We start from the raw sequence: 25,166 nt of genomic DNA, 5'->3' as shown, positions 1-25,166 counted from the left end.
GATATACTTCCTGTCCTTACAGAGAAAGCCACACCAGCAGAATAACATCAGTGACTTCCTTGGCGAAGGCAGCAGGGGGAATCAGCACCAACAATCCAGGAATGGGTAGACTTTTAGAGATCTAATAGTTTTAAATAAAGCAAAAACAAGACTTGCAAGCTTTCTTCTTCAATCAGTTACAAATGTTTACTGCAACTGTTCTTTAGAGACTGAAATCTGCAAAATGTTCATAATCAGGCTTCCTTAAGTCTTCACTGCAGGCAGAGCTCTGGAGTACAAATATAGAACAAGTAAACAGAGAGACATACCAGTGGTGTTAATGTATTCATCTTAAAAAATGAATGCATTCTAATTGTGTCCATGTGATAAGGCAGCAAAGAAAAATATCTTTAGAAGAATAATCCATTCAGCCATATTCTCAGATGAATTTGCTTCTAAGTTTTGTTGGCTGATTAAAAAAAATGATGGTAACATAAGTAGTATTTTGCTGTGAGTATCCTACAAAAGCTTACAACATTTTGTCAAATCAAAATTCACTTTTCAAGACTATTTAGTTGAGAGTTAGTAATATTCTTATATTCTAATACCAGAAAATGCTTTTGCAATCAAACCGTACTTCTGCTGTGTACATCATGATGTATGAAGTACCCTGCGTGGTTCCCGGCTGCTAGTCAAACTTCAGTGCAAATGGCAGTAAAACTGACAGGATTCACATCAATTCCTCTCTGCTATCATTCACCAAAGTACTGAGACTAAATACTGGCCCTACTGGGAGCTTTGCCTCAGCTTCAGCTGGGCTAAGAATCACTCAGAAGTTTTAGCTGAGGAAGAATCTGGTCTAAACACCTTGTCTGAAGGGGTGACCAGGTATTTATATCATTTCATCTTATTAGTGACTAAGCCTTGCACTCACCAAAAGCAAGGAGGCTCCAAAGAATACTAGAAAAACTGTTAACTTCCCATTTCAAAAATTTGGAAAGCTTCACATCAACCTATCGACCACAGAAGGTGAAAAAAAAGGATCCACAGGATCCATACCAATACCCAGAGGTAATACCTAGGAACATCATGACAAATACACTTCTAATTTTGTGTCACGCTGCACAAAACCAGACTCTTCTTAAACTTACTGCTGACAGAAGCTATTTCCAGTACTAGACACAACCACCATTAAGTCTCTACATCTCAAGCATCATCTGTCCATAATATTTTTGCAATAAGGATAAAAACATGTAAGGATAAAATTGATGTTCAATCCACTCAGAGTCACTTTGAGTATCACCACTATAATGTATGTGAAAAGTTAGTATTTTTCTACAATGTTAATTTGCCAGTGTCCCAAAGACTTGAATCAAAACTTGAATCAAAAAACACTATCATTTTTAAATAAAGGCTAAATTTCTCCCTACTTTTCTATTCTTCTAGCATAATTCATAAACATGAGCTAAATGAAATATTTGAAGATAATATGGATTTTTTACAAAATGTTTTAAGTCAACAGAGTCATAGAAGATGTATAAAATCAATATGATATTTTCACCTAAGAATAAAATAAAAATGAAAGATCTGTCTTTTGGTGAAAAGGATGTGGGCAACAGTAACTTTACAGAAATATCTTTTGGAGCATCTGATGCTCAAATCCTTGTCCTCCCAGTGGGCCATTTCTGATGACCTTTTCAATATGCTGCTTAAAATTGGGAAATGAATATAGGTGTTCCAACTTCACTAAAAGAAATTTCCCTCCATGTATGGTCAGGGAGTGCTTTTAAGGTAGCAGGCCTTAGCTACAAGGTCAGTGAAATCCATGTCAAATGGTCTGCAGTGAATGGGTATGTCAGGGCATCCTCTTTCCTTTGAAGAAACCTCTATTCATGATCAGCGGTGCAGTCATGCATCCAAAGTATCATTTTTCTAACTGTTTTTTGACTTGTCTTAGCCAGATGACTCCAGAATGATTAGGAACCTCTTACATTAACTGTCTGCAGAGTCTGCACTACCTCCAAAATGTTCAAGACTCATTACGCTTTTAAATTGCATTTTAAGTGAGAACCAACAGACAAAATGGACATGTTTATTGTTCAAAATTTTTAACTAACATATTTTTAACTGAAAGAAACATAAAAATATCCAGGTTCAAGCTTTCCACAAGCCCATCTATCTTTGACTAGTAAAGATTTAAATTCATCATTCCACTTATGAATGTCACCTTATAGCTTATTTCATATGTTTAGGAAGTGTTCCTTTAAAACACACTGTTAACCAATGTAAAACATCAGGTACCAATGCAACAGGTACAGAAATTTTAACATTTGTGCTCAAGCCCTAAGCATATTGCTGTTCCACTAATTCAAGAATAGTTTTGATACTTTTTACATCAAAACACTACCAGTTAAACACGCAGATACCTGTATGTCTACACAGACATCTAATCTTGTGGCAATCAGTGCAGCTAGAGCACAGCTTCATTCATTTCATGGGTATGCCTGAAGAAGTAATCTATACAGGAAGGAAAAACAGTAACACAGAAGGTAAGAATGTAAGATTTCAAAAATCTACTGACATAGAAAAGAGATGATAGGAAATCATGTTACAGTTGATCTTTGGATAATTAACTCAATGGAAGAAAATGTTGGCCAGAACAAGTATGGAAAATGTGAATGTGGATCAACAAATTATATTTCTTATACAACACATTATATATATAAAAATATATATAAATTATATAACACATTGTATTTTTCATATGTGTTCCTGTCTTGATACTGTATAGTACTATTTTCTGCAACATAATGCACTATTTCAAACACAAAAAGAAATATTGTTCACTGAAAAGTGGGGTAGGAACATTCCTCAGCGAGACTTAAATGATTTAATAATGAAATTTGGAGTTACATAATCTGACTATCCTGTCTGTATGTACATTAGTACCTATTACCTACGTTGCATTCCCAGCATCACAGACAAACATTTTTTTGTTTCAGATTGATATGCACATGGACACTACTAAAACTTAATGAGAACCATCTAACAAATATCAGAGCATACACTGTCCTTGAAGGGGCCACTGCTTCCAAGACATTTGGTAGCTGCTATTGTTGCACTGTAGCATCATTTTTGTATACCTGGAGTAAATTTTAGCCAGTTCATGCATATATTTGTGGCACAATAATATTCACAGATATGGTATGGTGTCATCAAAATGCATGAGAGGAAACCAAATCCATCAAGTGACAAGATCATTTATATATTAAAAAAAAGGCTATACTTACAGACTGATTAGTTTGTCATTCAACTGAATATAAAAAAACGCATGAATCTTTGGCAGAATATACTTAAATATTAACTTTATTTACTTTTCATTTTACAAAGCAAGCTATAACAATCTGTAAAAACAAAACAAATATCTAGAATCCTGAAACCACACATTAATAACAATAATAAAACACAAAAACTGTAGATCACAGAATTAGACTCCATTAAGCACATTGTTGCAGTAAGTGGCACCCATTTGAAAGATGAAAAAGAGCCAAAAACACAGTCTTCTATATAGATACGAGCAAATGGCGCTGGATTGATGCAGTAAAATCGTATAAATCCAGGTTAAGAATGTAAACTAATTAAATTCTTCTGATGATTTTTCTTTTGCTAAGACACGCAGAAAAGACTTATCAATCTAAACAGAAATGAGTGAGAATACTAAAAAAATCTGTATTGTTATTTGTATCCCCCAAAACACCCTGGCCACCACAATAACCTACAGTGAATAGAGTACAATCTCTGTTTGATGAGACATAAATGCCTTGATTCAGAAAAAGCACCATTATACAGGACAAAATTTAAACATGTGCTTGAATATTGACTTATTATGGGTGAATTTAAGCTTATAAATGGGCAACTTCTCGAATCATGTTGCTGTTAAAGGAAGGAAGAAATTCTGTGTTATAATACTTCTCTCAGGAAGACATCATGCATATCTCGACTTTTAAGCTGTATTTGCCCCTTCCTTTTTTGTTCTTATTGAAAATACAGCAATATTCAAAATGCTAGTCTCAAAGTAACTTCAGAAATTCTCTTTGTCATCAATAGTTGGAAACCAATTATTCTGATACCAAGTGCAGTCACCTTCATGAACACAAACTAAGAAGAATTACCAGTGTTAGGAGATAAGAAATATTTTAAATTTCCATGTAATTATTTTCTTAGATGAAAAGGCTTTTCTAAATAATTGTTCAAATACAAAACTGCTGCATCTTTCTATGATAGAAATTACTATAATTTTTTAATAATTCTGACTGATTATTCCATTTAAAACAGTTGTAAATAAGACTCTCCACCTTCCTGGTGGCAAATCCACATTGTCACACATCTCTCTCATTCAAATTCTTTCCTCTGAGCATAATTTCACCATAACTTCATTGTTTAGAGATAAAGTATAAAAGCAGTTTGATATCCAGGTGACATACCAGGACAGGCACTAAGATACTTGGATAGATATTCTATTGCCACTCTGAAATTAATATGACTAGATGGATGTAAAAAAAGGTGAGAAAAATGAATCCAACAGAACAAAGTCTTTACTTCATATAATACCATATGTATTTGGTTTTGAAACAATCCTGCCCAAGGATGTACAATTGCTGGAGTTTTCTTATTCCAAGTATGTGTTCAGTTTTCAACTCAGTCTCCTTATTTTGTGCTTAAAATTTTGTACTATTATAATCCTCAGTCTGCTTTGTATTTTATAAACAGTATCACAACAATTGAATTGCCTTAAGCTTTCTGTGAAGATTTTTTTTAAAAAAAAAAAGACATAACACTTTCAAATAACCCACAAAGCTCTAGCTGACTGTTAATTTCTACTATAAGCCACCCTTGTGCATTAATACAAAGCCTAAGGAAATAAAAATACCTCAATAACATGTGAGAGAATCTGCATTTAAGTGACTTGATGTATATATTCTCAAAGACTTTAAAAGGGAAAAAAAGAGAAATAGAAATCAGGGAGAGAGAAGAACATTTTAAAATTTTTGGATTAAAACTATTGGAATACTTTTCCATACTCCACCACTTTCTGCCATATTCCCAAGTGTTTGGAAATACTCATGCTAAATATAAACACAAAACCCTAATTTACAAAAAAAGTATCCACTAAGACACAAATAGCCTAATCTAGCTTGGTTTTATTTCTTCCATTTACGTTGTTTAAGACTGACATGATTTGGTTAAATAAGGTCATCTGCTCACTGTTCTAAGAAAGTCATTCTGGGTTAAAAGCAAACAGTTTTAATACTATGATGCAATCTAAAGCAATAGTTCTGAAACTGCATGGTGAATCCAGTGATGATATCAGCTCATGGAAAAAACAGATTTGACCAAAATAAGGAGGTCAAAACTTATTAGCATCTCTGATTGAGACAGACACTTACAATCCAGAAACTATTTTTCTGTAGTATTTCTTCTTTCTGCTCCTCCTTCCATAAGGACACCAAGTGGCATCTCTTTACTAAGCTGCCACCTCCCATGCTCACAAACTCTGAACTGGCACCACCAAGCACTTATCCGAGACTGCAGTCACACTTTGAGGTTGCCTCCTTTTCTTTCTCAGAGTGTCAACACCTGAAATTTATACTTCACATCTCAGGATAGTATTCCTTATACCATTTTCTTATCCTTTTGTTAAATACATAATTTCTAGGAAATGTGAGTGCTCTATTTACTCACCAATTATAAAAGAAGAATGGCAACGGGCACCACATGCATGTAGCACGAGCCAGCATTGAGTCTTACTTGCATTCTTCCACTGACTTTCATTTAGGAAAGCTTCTGTTTGGGGGCTTTTGCTGTGTTGTTTCCTTAAAAAACAAACATCTGTTCACAGCTGAGATACTCAGGCTGTCTCGATGCCGGGAACTAAAACTGGGCCAGGGCACAGGGTCAAGCACTGACCCACAATTCTGTTTAGCAATTAGCACTCTCTCTGGCACAGTTTTGGCCCATGATGACTAGCACTGTCCCAGATAATGGCCAGACACAGTTCAGGGAATAGTACATATCACAGATTGCTCACAGTAGGTAGTTCGGAGATGGCCATATGCTGCAAAAAAGTTTACAGACACATCCATGGGAGCCAGGCTGTGACACTCAATCACAGGACCAGGGAATGGTCCCTGGCCCTCATTTGTTTGGGTTTTTCTTTAATGCTAGTATTGATGAAGCCTTAGAGTTTTGGATGCTACTTTTACAAGTAATAATAAAGAAGAAAACTGCCGATATACGAAAGGCATCATAACACCAATTGCTGTTATCTGACATACCAGATGTTAAGTATGAGAAATTGTGGAGAAAGCGGAGGAATTATTTACTTAAGTATTTATTACACTTATGAATCTCATGCAAACCTGAGCTCTGGAAAAGAAAACAAATATTGTTTGGGTAAACTGCTGCCTGATTTCTAGACACTAATCTTTTACAGCTGACTGATGTGGATATCTGATAAAGAAAAAATAGAGCTGAGATTCTAGCTAAAATGATATCCTAAAAGCAGAGGTATAGACTATGCTTCATTATCTTCTTCAGTTTGGTCCTAACCCAGATGAAGGGTGGCAATGGGGCAGGAGGTGGGGGTTGCTTTTTTTTTAATAGAAGAACGCCTAAAAGCTATGAGAACGCTAAATGTTTCCGAGGCATGAAAAGCTTGTGTTAAACAAATACAACTGACTTTGAAAGATCAACCATATTTTCCCTAATATTATTAGAAATAACCACCAAAATCATCTTTAAACCAGAGATGGGCTTTAAAGTCCCTGAAGTACAGAGTGGAGGGCCAAATAAATATCTTGGAACACCAACCGAGACATTCACAATTCAGGTCCATCTTTTTTGGTCTCGTTTTGCAGAAATATGCTCTCATTCCTGCTGGAATTCAGCTGTAACCATTCCTCTCTGAATGCGGCTGTGAAAGTCACTGTCCCCACAGCAAAGGTGGTAGAAGCAAATGAGTGCCACCAGGTTCTTCAATTCACGGTCCTGCATATTAATCACAGTATTAGTTAACATATAGGGCTGAATTCATGCAGCTAGGTACCAGAACATATCTTTTGTTGCCTCAGTTTCACCCATAAGCAAAGGGACAGTGCAGACAGCTGGGAGCAAGCCACTGTGAGGGATCCCCATATGAACAGCAGAACTCATCTGAAGATAAACTAAGCTTTTGGTGCTGAAGAACAGATGCTTGTTGCTTCATTACTAAAATGTTCCAACTTCAGATTTTTCCTGTTGTTCACTGGAGATTACTACTCTTTTTCCTTCATTGTCAATGTCAGATTAAAAAAAAAAAAAAAAAGGCAAGAGGGAATAAGACGAACCACGTGTTTCCAAGACTGCAGTTCTGGTCTATTAGAAGAACATTTTAAAAAGTTACAACTACATCCAGGATACTATTTATTCAGCTTTAAAAGTGGGAAAACTTAGCCCAGGAAAAAAAATTTAAAGAACCTTCATATTTGTTCCTTCTTTAGGACTTCTCTTCCAGCACATAGTCTTGCAGTCTTATAATTAAATACTGTTTAGATTATTAAAAACACTTATAAAACTATTCCAGATTCGAAAGTATCTCAAGTTGAAGAACTCAATACTACATCAATACTGGAAAGGTCATGGGGTTAAAAGATAGTTGCATCCAAGGAGGTTTCACGGTTTTAGGATTTTTCAGGTATCTTTTCTTCTTCACACGCCCCTGCACATGTTCTCTCTTCTTCTAGCTCAGGATCTGTAATCCATCCCTAGTCAGCTGAGTCCTTAACCATGAAAGCCTTAAGCATATGCCCATTTTTAACTGCATGTTTCAGTTCAAATTGGCTTCAATATGACTTAAGCCCATAATAAAAACAATTTGTCCAATGTAACAGTATTTATGTACCTACATACTTCTATAAGCAAATAATATAATCTGTAGTTGCACAATTTCACAACAGTATTCTGATATAAATCTCTTATATGTGAATGTCATACTGCAATTACCAGTTCAGTCAGCTTTTCAAAGGACAAGTTCACAATAAAATGTCCCACAGTCCTTTAAAATAGACTATAGAGAAAGAAATACAGACTACAGAGAAAGTACTTGCTCTTGGCTTTAAGTGGTTGCACAATGCTCCCACAGTAGCAATTCCACTTCTTAGAGTATAATAGAATCCAACTTCAATATACTAAGTTATATTAACCTCAGCTTTGACAATAATAGATAACTTAATGTCCAAAGTTAACACTTTTTTAAGAAGTCACATGCAGTACTAGTTTTCTAAACATAAGAGCTTTTTTAAGATATGAGGATGAATCACCACTAGAGAACATCAAGCTGGAAAAAAAGTAGTTTTTCTCCAGCACAGGAAAGGACTGTCATCTGACAAACACTCCAGTTCATCCACAGGATATTAGGCCTGGGAGAACTTACTGGGAGAACTTCTATAACACATTTTTTGAGATTAACAGACATAAGGATTTCATCTGACTTGAAAAAAAAACTCAAATGGAACAACTATCAATTTATGAATGCCTGAAATATCAGGGTAAAAATCATTGCTCATGTCTGGTGAATACATATGCTATAATTTATATGTTGTAGCACCTATTTACATGATGATGGAGACATAACTTTAAGGGTACATGTTCATTTAGAGACCTTCTAATAGACCTGATCCTAGACACTAGCCAATAAACTACTGTCTGTGCAGCCATTGCTTCACCCAGTAAAACTACTGTGGCCTTACTGTCTACTTTGCCTATACTAAGGCCCTGAAAAGCAAACTCTGCTTCTATCACTGACTGGGAGGATCGAGCATGTAGAGTTCAGCAGGTACTCCAAGGACAGATGAATGGACCTCTTCCAGAAGCAGCATTCACCTCTCCTACTGTTCAATTTTGCCTAACATTGCTGAGAAGTCTTAGAGCCAGCTTTAGATTTCAAAGCTATTTTACTCACGTCCAAAGACTTTCTGAGTATCTGTGTCCCTATCTGCCAAATCAATCTTCCTTCTTTCATTATTTTCCCAGTCAACTATAAGGGTGTGAATTTCCTCCAGTTTTAAACTTGGTTCAGTGGGAGCCAGGTCATTTTGTAACAAAGTGCCCCTGCAGAGATCATCAGATATTGCAGCTGGAAGGCGCAATCCAGATCACTGTGTTAAAATAAGCCTTGAGATATATACAATATAGTTTTATTTTATTCACTATATATTTTGATGTACTGAGTGTTATTATGGTTAATTGCTCAGAGCCAAAGGACCTTGCTGTAAATTCAGCCAGCATCTAACTCAGTGCATGTGACACATCACAAAACTGACTGGAATAAAGATATTTGTGAAGACAGTTTCACAACAAAAGCACTAGTGACTCATTAGAAGGGGTGTGAGTCAGTATAAAAGCCAAAACACTACTGAGAAGAAATAAATAAAATAGGATTAAAATTATCTTCTTGTGCCAGACAGTTGAGACTGAATGTCAAGTAACCGACATACTCTGTTTTGATTTAAAAAGCCTCCTAGTGACAGTGATCTGTCCCTTGTCCTTCTTGACCTTAGCAGTTATTTAAGGAATTGAAAGTATGGTGGGGAAGGGGCTTTTCCATCTGATCCACAAAGCTGAGAAAGAATCTGTGACTCAGAAGTAGGTAACTTGCGGTTGTCTATCTCTAAGGGAGCTTCTTCTTCAGATAACATTCCCTTAAGTGGGAAGTTTTGTTCCTTTGAGGAGTCAGTGTGTGAGTTTACACCTTCCCCTTCTTCCCTGCACATCTTTAAGTATGCCTACATACACATACGTGCTGCATAAAATAACGAAGTTTGTGGATTACCTGATCTTTAGAATTTAAAAAGCAATTTCCTTAAATATCAGTAAAAACAAATTGTTGCCTCGGGTTGATTTTTAGTTTCTCAAATATATCACATTTAACCAAGCTACTAGGTTTTATATGGACTATGTAGTCCTTGTCCAGTTATGTTTTTATGTCTATAGTTCAGTCATTCCACCACAGTGACAGAAAGAGATTACTTGTAATAACTTCTTGCCCTCCACCCACCACAACAGTGACACTAATAGGTACAAACAAGACTATCCTACCAGGTTTGCAGAGCATTCCTTTTACTGCACAAACAATCCAAACGTTGCCTTTGCTATTCAGCCCTTATGAACACAGTAATGGAGGAGCAAAATATATCAAGTGCAGTATATTGCAAGAGTACTCAGGTCCTTCTGCTGCTAAGTTTTCATACAGACTAATGAAGGAAAAGAAACTCAGTAGGAAAACAGTAATGCTTCAGACCAAGTTAGGCAGATCACAAGTACACCGAAGAGAGCAAGAAGATGGATGGTAAAAGGAAGATAAAAATGCAAAACAAGTTACAATTGTGTTGTCACCCTGAATAGCATCTTTTATTCCATATGTTAATTACAGCAACATATTAACTCCTAAAACTGGTATAATTTATGCCTTTGCCCTACAGTGTCAGAAAGGATGAAGATACCTACCAGCTAGCTTCTCCAGACTCCTCTCTTTCATATTTTAAAAATCCAGAAAATACACATATATATATTCTCACCCATCCCTCAACTTTCTTTTTCTCCCCCAAAAAAGCATGGCTGAAATACAGTCTTTAGAAAACTATCCAGTTAGAGCTAAATTTTCCATGCCTAAGTAGCAGACTCAGCCCTGGAAAACAGGAGATAAGTACTTTTTGTCTTTGGCTGGTGATTACACTTGGCCTACGAATGATATTTGTTGAGGCCATTCTAAAACCAGGAATTGCTCAAGGCTCACTCCTGCTTCCCTGTTTCTTCTCCCTCTTCCTGTCCTGACACCTGGTAGTAAAAGGTAAAGATAAATAGATTACACTCACAGATTCAAAAATTGTTCCAAAAAATGGTGTCTTGGTCTTCTTTTGTTTAGGAGGAAGAGCAGTTGCTGTGATGCCTCATTTCCTTACTGGTAGTCCAAACGGATCAGATATCTTGAGCTCAACCTGTGTGTACTGGAAGCCCAGCCTCAGGCTTTTATGGTGACGGTGTGCCTGTGACTGCAGACAAGAGGTCTCTCTCTCTATGGTGTATGGCTTCTGACAACTCACCACAAGCTCAGCCTTCACAAAAAAACGTATTATATTATTATGCCAATGTTCACCACCCTATGAAAATAAAAGTAGATTTTCTTCGGTTGGCCTAATGTTTGAAGAGGATTCTCAAATATCTTAAGATTTTACACATTCCTTTCCTGCTCATCTGAAACCTAGGATTACCCTTTCACTCCACAGTACAGAATTTTCACTCCTGATTTCAGGTCTTGGAATCGAATACTTTCATTCTCTCTGCTACTTACAATCAAGTTACTTAAATACTTCTGCCATGAGTTTTCTACTCACTCTTGAAAATTGTTGAAAATAAAAGTAGAGTTTGTTCTTACTCTGTTGCTAGAGCTACTCAACCTCCTCCAAATGGTTCCCAAAAAACACTGGTCCACTGTTTTTTCCCTGAAGGCAACAGAAAACACTTCTTCAGACAGCATACGCTGTTCAGAAAGCTGAATGCCTCCTCCTATGCCCAAACACAGCCTGGCATCCAGCAGTACATTGTGTGCAATGTGTCTTCACTTGCACAGGAGAAGTAGCTGCTTTTCAAAACAAACGGACAGACTGACAGACAAAGGGTGGGGAGAAATTTCTCTCCTTGGTACAGGAGCAAGCTGCCTGAGGACCTCTGTCCATACTATGGAAATAGAGAATGATATCATCCAAAATCTTTTAAATATAAGAATTCAATAAAGAACAGAGAAAATATACAAAATGAGAATCAGATATATGCAGTTCAGATGTTCTTCACCTAATGACTGGACAATGCTAAATATATAGTGGAGCATCATTAAAACATAAACAAACAAAACTTTTAAGGTCCTTAACCTTTTCAGATAGTAATCTGAAAGAAAGAGGGTTGATCCTTTGATTAATACTAACTCCCTTTTTTAAACAAGCAATGAAAATGAAAGATTTGTTTTTATCCATGCAGGCGACAGATACGCTCACTCCATCTGTGACAATTTGGTTTAAGCTAAACTGGCAGTATCAATGAGACTGAAGCACATGCTTAAAATGCTTTGCTGAATTGGGGCCATATTCTACATAACTTTGCAAAAGCCATGTTCAGCTGCTCACTGAATAGTCAGACCACGTGGATGTTGAAGTTCTTACATCGTATTTAAAAACTGTGCTCATACCCAAAAATACAATCCACAAACATAATTCAGTTCTCTTTGGACTTCACTCTTCACAGAAAACAAGAGAGAGCCTGGCGGCTGGAAAAGAATTAACAGTTTGAGGCTAAACATTCAATTGAAGACCAAAGCCCCACAGCAGCTTTCACAAGATTTTATGGTGTGTGGTTCTGCAGTGCCAACATAACTGATGACTGCTTTCTAGCTTAGTCAGGAGGATTCACTAATGCACTCATGGTATGAAGCACTGAAAAAATATGGGATACATAAGTGCCTGATTACAGTTGTATGTAAATCTCAATACAAGCTTCAATAAAAATAATAAAAGATCTCATCAAAATTCAAGATACTTTCATACTTAAAATCAGCTTTTATAACTATTCGAACAAACTGATTTTCAAAATCACTCAGTTTGTTCATTTCCCTCCCCCAGACAGAACCAAAGGAAGTACTTTTCCAAAGACATAAATAGACATACACTTCTCTCACACAATTAAAAATTAAGAATCATTTAACTGACAGTCATATACTCAAATGATGATAATGATAGCATTAAAATCATCACAAGCAACCTTACATATACTTGATTTCTAGATTATTTAAACAAGATGTAAATTTACCATCATTATGAAGTTTCACATACAAATATCAGTAACATTATTTTAAGTAAAATACTTTCAAAATTCAATTATCTGTTTAATATACTGGGTTTCTCTTGTATATTTTTGTTCATTATCATCTTTTTATATATGGTATAATTACAATCTAAATTTAATAATTCAGCACCACAGAAGATCTCAGCTGAGGATCTATTGATAGCAGGCACTGAATACACCATAGAAGAAACTTAGGACATGTCATTCCAAGAAATACACAGTGTGAAATCTAGGAGTAATGTACTGGGCTGAGAAGTGCAAATTATAAATTACTGAAAGGGCAGAAATCTTGGGTTGTAGTTATAATAAATCATTTTATTCAGTAGCAAGGATATTTAAGATGTTTCTACACACATGTCCCTTCCCACTGCATCTGTCTTTTTCCACCCATGCTGTTCATATCCATATCCTCAATAGGATGCAGTATTTATGATGCTGCATGATGTAACAAATTGCTAAACTGATCAATCCAACTTTAAAAACCTACAAGAAAAAAAAATCTTGCAAAAAAGCAAGATCATCTTGTTTCTTTTCTTTTGTCTTGTGTTTTAAATTCCAAGCACCATTGAAATGATTCACCGGTAAGCAGCAGCAAGGCATGGGGACAATGGATAGGTCTTCCAAAAGTCAGCTTCATCCAACATCATGTAATTACACCCTCGGTACTGTTGCTGCAAGTCAGGCTCCCCATGGATTCTCATTTTGTCCATACTCAAATAACATCAGAGTCTAATCCAGGCAAAACACTTGCACTGAATAGATCAGAGGTGTGGGATTCAGCAATTACACAACCTTCAAACTCTTCTCCTGAATACAGGCCATGCCTGAGTATCTGTGCAAGTAACGCGACTCAGCCTCGACTGGCACTGCACTCAATAAAGCAAGGAAGTTTATACAAGCCAAGAAGGCAGCCCTTTGTTTCTTCCTTTTAAATAAAAATGGGAAAGGAGGCACACTTCAGTATTTCAGAGCTGCACTGCAGCCATACAGCACATACTACATATTATGTTAAATGACAGTGTTAGGAAATGGGCAGGGTGGAAGTAAGAATCTTTATATAGAGCTCAGAGCCATAATTCAATCACTTTCAGTCACATAAATACAGCCCTACTGAACACAAACTGTACCTTTCCCTGGTATTAGGCTATTAGGCAGATAAGGATCCACTTTGGATTTAAAAGACTTAAACCGAGAAATGATCTTGTTTTTCTTCACCCTGATAACCGTGCCACAAGACAGGATGAATTTCAGCACTTTCCACCACTTATATAACAGGTGTACTTATAAATATGCAAAGATGATTTGAAAATATAGTTTCTAGTCCACGTTTTATGCCTGAACAATTTACATAGCTTTCATCAAGTACAAAGCATTGCTTGCTCTTGCAAGAAGTTCCTGTACAATTTTAGGCTACATAAGCTGTATTTTTGTTTAGCGTGGTTTCAAGTCAATAACAAAATGAAAGATTGAATAGGAGTATTATTGACAGAAATGTGCTTTTATATAGAAATGGCATAGCATACCTTCAGATCAGATTTCAATTTAAGATGCACTATTCTCCACAAATGCCTCAAACTGAATGGAGAACATACTAATTTGTTTCTAAGCAGAAACAGCAATATCAAAAAAAGGCAAACATCAAGCATGATTAGCAGAACACACGTACTTCACCTAGAGTTTATACAGTCTTTGAGTTTCATATAATTAAGAAATTGTTACTCGAAGACAAGAATTTGTTTTAAATTAACTTAAGAATAAAAGATTTCAGTTTTCAGCATGTTGGTCCGACATGTCTCAGGAGCACTCTTTCATATGGGAAAACAAAGAAAATGGCTGTGGCAAAAGAGGACAGTTTGAATTATTTAAACCATGATCTCCCACATAAGTCTAAGAGGACTGGTGGAAAAACAGACAAAAGAGGAATTTCGCTCATGGAACCGAAATATCACTGGCAAAGATGACTGACTTATAGCAAGCTACCATACTAGAGCAAGACTCCTTTGCAGAGAAGCTCCAGAGATCAGAGAACACAATCAAAGAATGGGAAAAGACCAGAGAGAGGAGTAAGGAGACAGAAAAAGAAATGAAAGCAAAAGAAGAATCACAGACAGGCTCTCTTTTCCTCTCTCATACTGAAAGAATTCACACCAAAAACGTATTACCTTTCAGAGTGCATCAGAAGTGATTACTAGTTGCTCCTAGCAAGCTGGCAAGAATTCTCTAGACACAGACTGGTTTCCAAGACAAGAATGAAGTCCATATTTGGGGAAGGGGAAAGGGGGGAACCTGTCAGTTTGTGTCTCTCCATCATAGGCTGTACCACAGATTCTTATATATCAAAGACTGTTTTTAACTATTCACAGACATAGCTTTAAAGTATACCAACAGTGTAGCCTTGATGCCAGCATAATTTTGGCATTTATTTTTAGGCGAACTGAGTTTCATCCTAAGCGAAAAAATAAATATAGGAATAGCTTTCAGCAAGACTCATGCATTTTCCCTATTTAAGTTCCTAGAAAAGAAACTACAGCCTTTATATTGAGAGCAATGCCATAGTTCTATTTTGGGGAGATTTCAATTACCACCTGTTATTGTAATTCCTATTGTAATTTCATTGTAACTCCTAGTGTAATCTCCTATGCGCCAAACTCTGGGAAGTCTTCCTTGCTAGGTTCAAGAGAGGAATTCAGAAACTGTTTAAGATGAGGGTTGTGACCCTGTCCATGACAACAGTCACACAATATTTTAAAAAGGAGTATGGAGAAAAACAGATGCTACTATGTTTCAGAAGGATAAGGTTACTTAGAGGCTTTATTCTCTCACTTAGCTTTAACATATACATGTTCGTAAATAGATAGTGAGCATTTTTTTTACAACGATGCATAACATGTTTTATTATTAAATAACAGATAATCACACAGTACCTACCATTTTCAAATCATTACTTTTCACAAGGTTTCCACTAGCAAAACTACCTTATATCACGGGAAAAGTCCAGGAAGACACTTCTTTGGGCCTCAGAGTTAAAGTAGATCTACGACAGAGGTAAAAGAGAGGCCTAAAGCTCAGATCACCAGGCTCTTCATGTCAAAAATGCCAACAATCTTTTTATTTCTTACAGCCTTTCCCTCCTCACAGATAAATAGGAATAAAGAACAATAGCTAAAATGCACCTTGAAACACTTTGTATTTGAAATACACACACACATGCAGAGTAAACAGATACTGGTGGGAAAGGCCAAGGAGAACTCAAACAATAAAAATAAAATACAGTATAATTCTCTCACAGGAGGAACAGCAGCATAAATCTGATCAAAGAAGTAATGGTTTGTAGAAACTAGTACTTCAGGTTTCGAAAATCCTTGTAAAAGAATCAGAGTAAATTTAAAATTAAAGGACGATTGTCTAAAGAAGAGTCTTAATATATTCTTAAGGCATTCAGCTTGTTTTTTTTCCTAAAAAAACTCATAGGAATAAGCTGGCATATGAAACCTAAAGTTATTTCTAGTATATCCTGAAGCAAAATGGCTGAGATGATAAAGGAAGTTAAATCTGAAGTTATGTTCATAATTTGTCTGAATTAATCAATTACAATATTGATCAGTCGAAGTCCATAAAAAGCAATGTACACATGTAATTCGACATTTTGTATGACATGTCATAGAACTGAGCAACGTCTGCCAAAACACTGCAGATGACATTTCCCTATCAAAATACATGGAAAAGCATTTTGCAGGTCAGCCTAAACAAGATCACCACCTACAAATGACAAATAGCATTACACAGTAAGAGGACTTCAAATTGAAATTCTTTAAGTTTCAGAGATAGTGTGGTCATTTACATGACCTCTGGGATAGAAAAGATCTCAGCATATTTCTTGGATACTACAAACAGTAGAGCTGTAGGAGCTACTGCATGAACCAGCTCAGATCTCCCTCAGAAGGACAGATAAACCAGCTCTGAAGAGAAAGAGCTCACTCTTCTCCCAGCTGCTTTTCTAAAAGCATACCATGGAGGGAAAAACTAAGTTACTGAATACAGTCAAGAACAGAATTTGCCAGACAACTCTGAAAGATCCAATAGTCAAAGACAAAAATTTAACAGCATTCTGCCGTTTTCTGGCTCAAGGAATTCCCCCCACACACACCCTTCACTAACTTTCTACAAGGTGACCCCAATCACCCTGGCCAGTCTCTCAGCACCCTTTGTGGAATCGAACGCTTTCAAGACACTGACCTTCAAAGCTGACGGAAAATACCAGACTTGCCAGGAGCTCCAGTCTTCCTAAGAAGTACCATCAACAGACAATGCTGGCTGAGGCATCATTGTGCTCAAGAAGAAAAAGAGTTTCTGCACTAAGCAAAAGAAAATTTCGTACTTCTATTGCAAACAAAGGAATATGTTCTCTCTATGCACAGGCTTCTATACTGCTCGGAAGGAGAGGACTGTCTTACTTTTTTACCGTGCTCCAGAAGTGCTTGCCTCAGGAGGGCAGAGATACCAGCTTTGTGATACTCAGAATAAACAGACAGTGTTCACAGACCTTCTAATGGCAGCACAGAGATATGCTTTTAGTGCTTCTACGCCCTTCACAAAGCAGGAGAATAAATCTAAGTTACCCAGCCTGGCTAGTGAAGCAGAAGCAAAGATATCAGAGTAAAGAAAAGCCATCTTAACAAAACCTTTCGATAAAACAGTTTTGCCTTCAGAATAAAGTAGGGACTACCAGTTAGCTGTAACTTAGTATACCGAGAAAGCATTGACTTGAAGCACACTAAAATCACTTACATGCAGAACTAAAAATAATAAAAATTCAAGAAACACTAAAGGGGAAAGAAACCACATTCACAGATCTATTTAGTTAACTAAAAAGAAAGATGCATTTGTGCTGTATAATAGTCAAAATTAAATACACAACTAAAGCAGCAAAAAAGTACACCTGCTCCAACTCATTTCACTGTTGAGCACTGACTTCACCTCCCTCAAGTATTACAGAATAGGATGCATGAAGGACTAATTTTCAGAAGTGAGTGCTTTCTTCTTATTCTTCATCTAAACAATTAAGGGCAACACCCGCATACAAAATCCAGTGATCTCACTATATATAATAAATATTTACAGAGCTTTTAGAAATATTTCTTATTGATCTGCCACTTCATGCTTACCCAGAGTCACTTAAGCTACAGGTAAATATGTGAGTAGTCAGAACTGAAACCAGTATTATTAGAGCAACTGTATTTGATATCCTCTCAAACTGTAAAGTATGTAGATCCTTAGGTGTTCAATATTGATTTAAAAGAAAATGGCTACTGCAAGTAAATACTAATAATCACTAGTAAACTAATGCAAGTGAATTAAACCTGAAATTCTCAAGTGTTTTTTCAAATTACTAGGATAATACAGATTGCAACACTGGACAAAAACACTCAACAAATACTGCTACAGAAGGACTTACCACACTTAACCTGTATATATCTGGTCCAGAGTAGATACAGTGGTTTACCTAGCTACAGGCACATCCTTCTTACATTCCATGTTTCTTAAAGACAACCATCCTATCAAGTCTACTAGTTTTGCCCGACTTTTTTTTTCTAAGCAAGATTCACTTTTCAGTATCAGAAAATATTCTTCCTTCTCCTACATAAGATTTGTCAAATAATCCCAACAACCTCTCCAGCTTTCTCCTGGTTAACATTATTCATTAGGACTGCTTTAATCCCCAGTGTCCATGCTTCTGCTCTTGGGAAACCTTACAGGTGTTTTCTGAATTGCTCTGTCAAATTCTCGAAAGTCTGCAGTGGACACAGTATGCTGGATACTGGTATCACCCAAGTCAGAGCTGGTAAGAGACACAGATAAAACCTTGCGCCTACAATGTGTCAAATGCGGTAACAGCAAAAAATCTGTAAACATAAACTGCAAAGCACTTTCTTACATCAAAAAAAAAATCAAGAGATTGAACTTCTGTTGGCCCCCACAATTGTGATCTTCACAATAAACCAACTTTCTCTATCACAATATTGACCTGAATAAAAGTAAAGCCAATTAAGATTATTGCCAATACGTTATTTTCCCTCTTAGCCATAAGAATCACTCCAACAGCCCAACAGTATTTTTCTCCTAAAAAGTTAACCTCTCATTTCACAACACTTAGAAAAACTTATGCCATCTTCAAAATGATGTGTGCATTCTTTCAGACTAAACAGATATGGCAAGTAAAACCGGCCTCTCCCTCAGAATTCCGCAGAAGGTTTTGCCATTGATATCAGCTAAAAAAAGAATAGGGCCATTTCTAATTTTACTGTTTCACCAGATAACTGTTATTATCTGCTATCTGTTGTTTGTTCATCCTCAGGTTATCTGTCAAAGAAGTCTAGCATTTGAAATGCAATTTCCATTTTAAGATTCTTTATTAAAGCTTAACTGCTCACACATCACCACAATGCCATCATTTTATTTGCTCAGGTATTCATCAAAATTATTACCTCGTTATTTGAATCACATTTCTTCCAACAAGGAAAGGAGAAGTATGCAAAAATCTAGATTTTGTTCAATCTCCTTGCAATTACAACAATGAAAAATCTGATTTCATATGACTCAAAGTATCTTCACAAAAAAAAGTTTAAGTTTCATTTGTTGCTGTGATCTTCAAGGTATGTAACTATATCAAATCACAGTTACAGAGTAGATGAATTTCCAAATGAAACTGTATCTACAAAATTTCAGAACTGTTAATGGAACAAGACACTAGAATCATGAAGACCACTTTTGTCTATTTTCTCATTAAATGGTAACAGTTGCAATAGACATAAGCCCTGTAATCATTGAGCTAATATTTATCTTTATTAATATTAACTTTATCTAGAGGGGCCACAGGGAGGGGATAGCTCAGCTGCAGGGTGACTCCAGGCCTGCTTTCTATGAAAAGATTGTTGCTAGGGCCTCTTTATTTTGCCAGGCTGTTTATGGACACATTAACATCCACACGCTAGGAAAAAGACTGTCAGTACATTTCATTAGTGTCTCTAAGCCAACCAAAAGAATTTTTAGACCTTTACTAGTCTAGGCAGACTTTCAATCACCAGCCTACCAGTGAAACACCATGATCCATTACTTACACTTCCGTATTTGTCATAGAGTTTGTTTAGAAACATTTTCCTGGCTTCTGAACAGCTCCTACCAGACTTACAAAATATTTTTTAATCGTATATACAAATCAAGCCAAGATTTGAATGAAGAAATTTTGATATCATGGTTAATGTGGAGGTATGGTTTTTGGATCCAGATGGCAGTAGGACCAAACACAGGTCCCGATATCCTTTTTTATTTACATAATATGCAGACAATATTCTAAGAATCTCTTCTTCCCCTCAACTGCCACCATGCTATAGACCCAATCTTAAAAGTAAAAGCAAGCACTACCTAAAATGTCCTAAAAGTTGGCCTATGAATGGTCCAATTCAGTCTTTGGAAATCAAATAACACCTCTGAAGATCAAAGGGAATACTTCCTTTTCAAGCTAACAACATAACACACTTTGTAAAAATCTTTCCTTTTTGGAGTCATCCAACTACTTAAAATATGACATTCTTAAAAAGAGGTCAATGCTATTTTTTATCATAAAATAATGTGACAGTTTCCACACCCATACAATGAATGCTGTTCTGAGCATTGCAGGTTAGATCCTAAACACATTACACCTGTCAAACTGCCAGATTCAAGCAGCTGAGGTGTTCTATTTTCTTCTGTTCTCAGCAAACAGACCAGTACAAGCAGCATGGCATGCTCTCTTCCACCCCTCCAGTGCCATGCCCAGGCTGCTCTGAGATGCTCCATCTGGCTTAAGCATCATTCTTTGTGAGCCTCCTCTGCTGCTGCCAGAGGCTCCAACCCAAAGCAGCATCCACGGCCTCTGAAGCATCTCTGTTTCAAGGTGAATTGCTCTGAGTATTCCTATCTTTTGTTCTTTATTGCAGAAGAACCATGACGGGCCACAGTATGTTTTATATTTGCTTTAAAGTTATATTTAACCCAATTGATAAATAATACCGGAGCTAGCAATTAGAAGCCCTAGGATTACTGTAAAAAATTGATTGATTTACACAGGCCTAAAATGAGAAATGCTGTGATGCATTCCACGAAGCAGAGCTAAATGAAACCAGATCCATTCTTTTTAGCACATATTTACTTTACTAACACAGCAAAAGATTAGAAATGACTCTGCAGAGAACTATCATGTTTTCGAAATGCCCCACAAATATCACAGTTGAAGAAAGATACAGAGACCATTCTCAACAATTAGGAAATGCTGTTAACAAGCCTAGAAAAGACCAGACTACTCAGCTGGATGACTACTCATTGCAAATAGGTTTTCAAGGTGAAAAAAAAAAAAAAAGAAAAAAAGAAAAAGAAAGAAAAAAGAGAAAAAATAAAAAAGAAAGAAAGAAAAGAAAAAGGAGGCAAGGAGGCAGGGGAGGAAAAAAAAGCAGAATGGGATCATCAGGACTTGGCAAAAATTAATCTCATCCACTGGGAAGGTAGGGAAATATACGTGCATAATTTTACAAGGATTAAGAGTTTGTGTCAAACCTGTTATGTGCTGTGGTGAATTCTTATACTGCAGTGAGTCATCTTGTCTGACGGTTACTGGGGAATTAAAGCAGTTATTTTAAAAAAATTATATGTCCTGCTTGACGCTTTATACAGATAGCCTCTTTAAAAAATTAAAATGCAGTCAATGAGCCCTTAAGTATAGAAGAGAGGTGGTACATTTAGGATTCTCTGTATCACACCACAAGCATCCATTCTGAGCTATGAAAACCTAAAGGTGTCTATTGATGTCCCTTTAGAGAAACACTGATCTTTCCATTGCTCTCCACATCCAATCCAAACCCTATATCAAAAATTAGTTTATTATATCAGCCTTTTATATAGCATAAAAGTTTTTTTCTGACAAAAATTAAGCTTAAAAGAAAGAGATGTGCTAAATCTGTATTTCTTTCATATGAAAGAATATTTGAGTTGCTAGAATAAAGACTATTTGAATATTTGAATCTAAATGACAGCATTCCCCTTATCATGGAATAACATAGGCAGGTCAATATCCTAGGAGAAAAACAGCATATTGACTCACAGCCATGGGTATATGTTGAGTTGTTGGTTTGGCAAGGAAAAGCAGTGCTAACTTCTGCTCTTTGCACTGTGCAGCATAATCAGAGATAGACATTCCCTGAAGCTGGAAAGGGCAGCTCCTCACAATGTATGTTGTTATAAATACATTCCTTACTGCCTGCTTTGCCTATAAAACTGACACCCCATTGGCAATTTTCACATCTCCTGGGGAAAAGTTGTTAGAGTATCTCTGTTGTGTAATACAGTAAAGATCATCTGAATGATCTATTATGTGTAACCCTTGGGCATTAATGCTGCTTTACATCAGCTAGCAATAAAGGTATATTTACAGCATGTCTTCAGGACAGCTGTTTTAGGAACATCCTGGAGATTTGCATAGTATACTTGACAAGACATTACAGTTACCTCCATGAGAACCTTGACATTATATACAGTAAATTCCTTAAGTCCAAATATCAGAGTAAAGTCAAGTAGGTCCAAATAATAAAAAAGAGCTCAGATGCTATTGCTTTAAAATGCAAATTCCTATTAACTCATGAGTGAATTCAGCTTGTAATGAAGCAACTCTCCCTCTCCAACTTGAGCACCATCCAAGAAATAAAACAGCTGATGAGTGGAGATTCATCTTACAGAGAAAGAAAAGTTCCTGTGTCCAGCATTCCTGATTTTATCATAACTTTCATGTTATTTGGTATATTTTCTTAAAGCCTTAGATCTTACATATACTTACACGAGAATTTCAGCTTTATATGTTTTGAGTAAGTCAGTCTTCTCTCTGCCAGAGAGAGAACTGAAAACATGAGTCAATGTGCCCTAAAGGCTCAAAAAAACAAGAAGCAAACGCAAGCATTAAATTTCTTAGTTCATTTTTTAGCTAAACTCAGAATGTATTAACACTTTGCCTTTGTGCAGTTTATGCTCACTTGCTAAGCAGAGCACTGTCTCTTAAGCCGTGAATTGAAAGGATGACTTTGTGTCCCAAACCACAGAGGTGTGGTAGTTATTGAAATTTTCACACTTCGTAACCTCTCCATGGGTGTAAAGTCACCTGGCAAATGTTATGCAGAAATAATAACTATAGGAACTAACTACAGCTTTCTGGCCCCAATCCAGCGAGTACATCCAGACATGCAGATTTGCTAGTATCGGTCTCCATGCAAGAGGCTGCCAGCCACATCTTCCTTCTGAAAGTTTGGGCAACTTTGCTGAGTATTATTCTGGGCAAGGCCCTTACTTGCTCTTTCAGAAGGAGGCATTCTAGAGTAAAGGACACAAGCAAAAGACAGAACTTAAGGCTCAGAATAAGAAAGCTGGCCAAACAATGACCCAATCAACCCAAACAATATCAAGTGAATATAATCGGGCAAGAAGCTGTAACTAAAGCTGAGGACCAAATTAATTTGCTGAGTGCATGTCCACTGCCTTTGGGAAAAAGTAATTATTTACTGAAGATCTGAAGATGCTTTTTTGGAAAGTGCTCTTTGGAGAAAAGTTCACACTCAAAAAAATCTGCTACGCCTCATAAATGAGGGAGGACTGAAAATACAGTATGGAATATAGGGAGAATAGTTTCTGAACAGGATGTTTTTCACATTTTCCATGTGGTGTCTGTGGTTCTTAAGTGTTCCTGCTATGTTATCTGACACTTCAGTAAAATACTGGAAGATATTTAGACCATCTTTTCCCAATTAATTTTGGTTCAGGAAGTAATTGGAAGGGCAATATAACCTTGTATACCCTTAAATTGAGGGAAAAATTAGAAAAGTATTTAGGGGACTTTTTCAATTCTTAAATGTTTTTAAGTAGAATTACAGTTTTTAATAGCAGAATTACAATTACAGTTGAACTACAATTTTTTAATAAGAGAACACATCTCAGGACTCTTGTTTTTATTAAATCAGTTCTTCAGTTAACAACCCCTAAGCTATACCAAAATGTAAGATGATTCAACTAATTCCACCCAGTACAATTTTATACATATTTAGAAAATTAAAGCCTCATAAAATTCTAAACAGCCCTAAAGAACAACTACTGCAGAGTGACATGTTGATTGCATCAGCCTAGAAGGACTACAGCTTTCTGCAATGCAAGCAGCAGTACACCCAGTGGAAACTACTACCGAGTGTCAAAGAACACATACGTAACATGCCAGTCTCAGACACATACATTCATACTGAGCAAAACAAATGTCTTCAGAATATTCAGCTAGATAAGGAAAATTCCACAACTTACCTCAAATATCCTTGCAGAATTTAAATTGCTATTGCTTCTCTATGTTCGGAGAAACACAGAAACATTTTCCCATCCCAAAATGAAGTGAAAACACCATCATGAAGTGTGCTATTAATGCCTTAAGCTGAACATAAAATTACACATCAATACATAAACACAAAAGTTATTTTTAGTGCTCAAACCACCTACATCAAGCTACACTATCTACGTAATTCACCTTCTAACACGGGGTAGGCTACAGGCACATATCCTGAGAACACTGGTAAACATTTCTGACTTTGACTGATTTTCAGCTTCTTAATCATAATAATGAAACTACAAAAATCTAAAATAGTTATCTGAATGTGCATCCATAGTAAATTTTAAACAGCTATATTAAAATCAAAAAAGCACATTAAGATCACAATAAAACAGACGTAAAAGGCATGTGTTTTGCCCACAATCAACTAATGGGTTAGCACTGCCACAGAAACAAACTTAGCAGAACACAAAGTAAACACCTTTAAGACAGACTCTCCTTCCCTCTAAAGCAAGAAGCTGAACTGCCTTATCACTCACAAAAAAGGCACTGTAACATAGTTTGCCTTATCATCTGCAAAGCATGTGCTACCTGTCCAGGAGCCAGTTCATGAGATTATTCTGTCAGTACCACTTCTGTGACTGAGACTACACCTGGTGCACAACTCAACATGGAAATCAGAGTCAGGCTGCAAGGGGAAAAAGATTGTGGACAAATTTAAACAGAAAATGACTACCAGCAAAGATGCTAATTGCATCTGGACAGCATCCTCTGTGCTAGTGGCACAACAGTATTTGTCTGGACACATGGACACCAGTGATTTCATGTAAGGTTTCAAGAGGCATTGCATGGATTGCACTTGCACTATCATACA

The 25,166-nt window shown here is 36.5% G+C and overlaps 1 long non-coding RNA gene across 2 annotated transcripts; it reads right to left on the bottom strand.

The window, feature by feature from the left end:
* Nucleotides 1–2,447: 2,447 nt before the first annotated feature.
* Nucleotides 2,448–17,448, bottom strand: LOC146588618 (uncharacterized). 2 transcript variants are annotated; one of them, XR_014897395.1, is made up of 3 exons: nucleotides 17,146–17,448; nucleotides 15,885–15,943; nucleotides 2,448–2,496 (listed from the first exon to the last, which is right to left on the bottom strand). It is a non-coding gene; the product is annotated as an uncharacterized LOC146588618 (long non-coding RNA). The 2 variants fall into 2 exon arrangements; XR_014897396.1 differs by lacking the exons at nucleotides 2,448–2,496; nucleotides 15,885–15,943 and adding an exon at nucleotides 6,355–7,026.
* Nucleotides 17,449–25,166: the final 7,718 nt, after the last annotated feature.

The sequence above is a fragment of the Rhea americana genome, unplaced genomic scaffold, assembly GCF_003343005.1.
Source record: "Rhea americana isolate MKP2758 unplaced genomic scaffold, rheAme1 scaffold_50, whole genome shotgun sequence".
In the NCBI taxonomy this organism is placed as follows: domain Eukaryota; kingdom Metazoa; phylum Chordata; class Aves; order Rheiformes; family Rheidae; genus Rhea; species Rhea americana.
Note: the sequence above shows the minus strand (reverse complement) of the source record. Positions and strands in the feature narration are given on the sequence as shown.